The sequence below is a fragment of the Arachis ipaensis genome, chromosome B9 (genome assembly GCF_059453495.1).
Source record: "Arachis ipaensis isolate K30076 ecotype BB chromosome B9, ASM5945349v1, whole genome shotgun sequence".
Taxonomy (NCBI): Eukaryota; Viridiplantae; Streptophyta; class Magnoliopsida; order Fabales; family Fabaceae; genus Arachis; species Arachis ipaensis.
Window position 1 is genome coordinate 36,274,117 of NC_142444.1, and position 4,574 is coordinate 36,278,690.

At 35.9% G+C, this 4,574-nt stretch overlaps 1 non-coding gene across 1 annotated transcript; it reads right to left on the reverse strand.

Annotated features, from left to right (window-relative positions):
• Window positions 1-4,122: 4,122 nt before the first annotated feature.
• On the reverse strand, window positions 4,123-4,230 carry LOC148544299 (small nucleolar RNA R71). Its single transcript, XR_015900681.1, has one exon. It is a non-coding gene; the product is annotated as a small nucleolar RNA R71 (small nucleolar RNA).
• Window positions 4,231-4,574: the final 344 nt, after the last annotated feature.

Here is a 4,574-nt window from a genome sequence, read left to right on the forward strand (position 1 = left end):
CACATTTCTGGACTTTACTATGAGTTTGTGTGTTTTTCTGTGATTTCAGGTATTTTCTGGCTGAAATTGAGGGACTTGAGCAGAAATCAGATTCAGAGGTTGAAAAAGGACTGCTGATGCTGTTGGATTCTGACCTCCCTGCACTCAAAGTGGATTTTCTGGAGCTACAGAACTCGAAATGGCGCGCTTCCAATTGAGTTGGAAAGTAGACATCCAGGGCTTTCCAGAAATATATAATAGTCCATACTTTGGCCAAGAATTGACGACGTAAACTGGCGTTCAACGCCAGCTTTCTACCCAAATCTGGCGTTCAGCGCCAGAAAAGGATCCAAAACCAGAGTTGAACGCCCAAATTGGCACAAAAACTGGCGTTCAACTCCACAAATGACCTCTGCACGTGCAACACTTAAGCTCAGCCCAAACACACACCAAGTGAGCCCCGGAAGTGGATTTATACATCAAATACTTACTCATGTAAACCCTAGTAGCTAGTTTATTATAAATAGGACCTCTTACTATTGTATTAGGCATCTGTGGTCTCAGTTTTATTCCATTGTTCATCTTAGGAGACTATTGATCTCGTTTAGGGGGCTGGCCATCTCGGCCATGCCTGGAACTTCACTTATGTATTTTCAACGGCAGAGTTTCTACACTCCATAGATTAAGGTGTGGAGCTCTGCTGTTCCTCAAAGATTAATGCAAAGTACTACTGTTTTCTATTCAATTCTTCTTATTTCTCTTCTAAGATATCTATTCGCACCCAAGAACGTGATGAAGGTGATGATTATGTGTGACGCTCATCACCATCTCCCCTATGAACGCGTGCCTGACAAACACTTCTGTTCTACATGAATTAAGCTAGAATGAATATCTCTTAGATCTCCTAACCAGAATCTTCGTGGCGTAAGCTAGAATGATGGCGGCATTCAAGAGAATCCGGAAGGTCTAAACCTTGTCTGTGGTATTCTGAGTAGGATTCAATGATTGAATGACTGTGACGAGCTTCAAACTCGCGAGTGCTGGGCGTTAGTGACAGACGCAAAAGGAGGGTGAATCCTATTCCAGCATGATCGAGAACCGACAGATGAATAGCCGTGCCGTGACAGGGTGCAAGCCACTGACAACGGTGATGCCCTTGCATACAGCCAGCCATGGAAAGGAGTAAGACTGATTGGATGAAGATAGTAGGAAAGCAGAGGTTCAGAGGAACGAAAAGCATCTCCATTCGCTTATCTGAAATCCCTGCCAATGAATCTACATAAGTATCTCTATCCCTTTTATTGTTTATTTTAATCTAATAAAGTATCATGTTTAAATCCGCCTGACTGAGATTTACAAGGTGACCATAGCTTGCTTCATACCAACAATCTCCGTGGGATTCGACCCTTACTCACGTAAGGTATTACTTGGACGACCCAGTGCACTTGCTGGTTAGTTGTATCGAAGTTGTGACAATTATGAATTAAGATCAAGGCACCAAGCTTTGGAGCCATTACCAGGGATTGTTCGAGCCTGGACATCACAATTTTGTGCACCAAGTTTTTGGCGCCGTTGCCGGGAATTGTTCGAGTTTGGACAACTGACGGTTCATCTTGTTGCTCAGATTGGGTAACTTTCTTTTCGTTTTCTTTCAAAAATCTTTCAAAAATATTTTCAAAAAAAAAAAATAATTTCTAAAATTTTCTCATCTGTTTTCGAAAAAAATAAAAATGTTTTCAAAAATAAATTATTCTATGGCTTCAAAATTTTAAGAATGAATTCTAGTGTTTCATGAAATATGTTGAATCATATCTGGCTGTAAAGCCATACCCAAACTACTTTGGGATTGGTATTCAACTAATCACTCCAGCCCATGTAATTATATGTTGCAGCCTGGCTGGCTGTAAAGCCATGTCTAAATTCATTTGGACTGAGGCAGCAATTTGTTATCAAGAGCAAGTTAGTTGGAGTTAATCCACCTGCTACTGTTTCTGATCACCTGCTGAAGCTTGGCTGGCCATTGGCCATGTCTAGTGTTTTGGACTGGAGCTTTCTTTGAAAGCTTGGCTGGCTAGTGAGCCATGTCTAATTCCTGGACTGACGCTTTAGACTAACATGGCAAGATTACTGGAATTCATATTAAAAATTTTGGAATCCTTATTTTTCCTTTTAATTTTCGAAAAATATAAAATAAAAATCCAAAAAATTTAGAAAATCATAAAATCAAAAAGATTTTTCTGTTTCTTGTTTGAGTCTTGAGTCATATAATAAGTTTGGTGTCAATTGCATGTGCATCTTGCATTTTTCGAAAATTCATGCATTCATAGTGTTCTTCATGATCTTCAAGTTGTTCTTGGTAAGTCTTCTTGTTTGATCTTGATGATTTTTTTGTTTTGTATCTTTTCATGTTTATCATATGCATTCTTGAATTCTTAGTGCCTAAGCATTAAAGAATTCTAAGTTTGGTGTCTTGCATGTTTTCTTTGCATTAAAAATTTTTCAAAAATATGTTCTTGATGTTCATCATGACATTCAAAGTGTTCTTGGTGTTCATCTTGACATTCATAGCATTCTTGCATGCAACACATGTTTTGATCTAAAAATTTCATGCATTGCATTTTTTTTTGTGTTTTTCTCTCTCATCATAAAAATTTCAAAAATAAAAAAAAATATCTTTCCCTTTTTCTCTCATCAAATTCGAAAATTTGGATTGACTTTTTTAAAATTTTTTAAAATCAAATTGTTTCTCATGAGTCAAATCAAATTTTCAATTTGAAAATCTTATCTTTTTCAAAATCTTTTTCAAAAATCAAATCTTTTTCAAATTTCTTAGTTATTTTCGAAAATTCCAAAAATATTTTTCAAAAATCTTTTTCTCATTTTTATACCACATTTTCGAAAATAACATAATCAATTAATGTTTTGATTCAAAAATTTGAAGTTTGTTACTTGCTTGTTAAGAAAGATTCAAACTTTAAGTTCTAGAATCATATCTTGTGATTTCTTATGAATCAAGTCATTAATTGAGATTTTAAAAATCAAATCTTTTTCAAAACTAATTTTAATCATATCTTTTCAAAAATATCTTCTTATCTTATCTTTTTCAAAAATATCTTTTCAAAATATCTTTTCTAACTTCCTAACTTCTTATCTTTTTCAAAATTTGTTTCAACTAACTAACTAACTTTTTGTTTGTTTCTTAACTTTTTCAAAACTACCTAACTAACTCTCTCTCTCTCATTTTTCGAAAATATCTCCCCCTTTTTCAAAAATTTCTTTTTAATTAACTAATTATTTTATTTTTATTTTTATTTCAAAAAAATTTTCGAAAAAAATACCAACAATTTTCAAAAACTATTTTCAAAAATCACTAACTCCTTTTCAAAAATAATTTTCGAAAATTCCCTCCTTCTCTCTCATTCTATTATATTTATTCATTCATATCCTAACATCTCATCTCACATCTCTTCCATTCGTACAGTTGCATTTCTTCCTTTACATCACATTCTTTGTCTCCCCCTTCTCTTCCACTCACAAAGGGATCCCTATACTGTGGTATAGAGGATCTCTATTATTATTATCATTTTTCTGGCCATTCTTCCTTGTCATATGAGCAGGAGCAAGGATAAGAACATTCTTGTGGAAGCAGATCCAGAACCTGAAAGGACTCTGAAGAGAAAATTAAGAGAAGCTAAAATACAACAATCCAGAGAAAACCTTTCAGGAATTTTTGAACAGGAAGAGGAGATGACAGCCGAAAATAATAATAATATAAGGAAGATGCTTGGTGACTTTACTGCACCTAATTCCAATTTACATGGAAGAAGCATCTCCATTCCTGCCATTGGAGCAAACAACTTTGAGCTGAAACCTCAATTAGTTTCTCTGATGCAGCAGAACTGCATGTTTCATGGACTTCCATCTGAAGATCCTTTTCAGTTCTTAACTGAATTCTTGCAGATATGTGATACTGTTAAGACTAATGGAGTAGATCCTGAAGTCTACAGGCTCATGCTTTTCCCTTTTGCTGTAAGAGACAGAGCTAGATTATGGTTGGATTCTCAACCTAAAGACAGCCTGAACTCTTGGGATAAGCTGGTCACGGCTTTCTTAGCCAAGTACTTTCCTCCTCAAAAGCTTAGCAAGCTTAGAGCTGATGTTCAAACCTTCAGACAGAAAGAAGGTGAATCCCTCTATGAAGCTTGGGAAAGATACAAACAGTTGACCAAAAAGTGTCCTTCTGACATGCTTTCAGAATGGACCATCCTGGATATATTCTATGATGGTTTATCTGAGCTATCAAAGATGTCACTGGACACCTCTGCAGGTGGATCCATTCACCTAAAGAAAACGCCTGCAGAAGCTCAAGAACTCATTGACATGGTTGCTAATAACCAGTTCATGTACACTTCTGAAAGGAATCCTGTGAATAATGGGACGCCTATGAAGAAAGGAGTTCTTGAAGTTGATACTCTGAATGCCATTTTGGCTCAGAACAAAATATTGACTCAGCAAGTCAATATGATTTCTCAGAGTCTGCATGGAATGCAAGCTGCATCCAACAGTACTCAAGAGGCATCTTCTGAAGAAGAAGC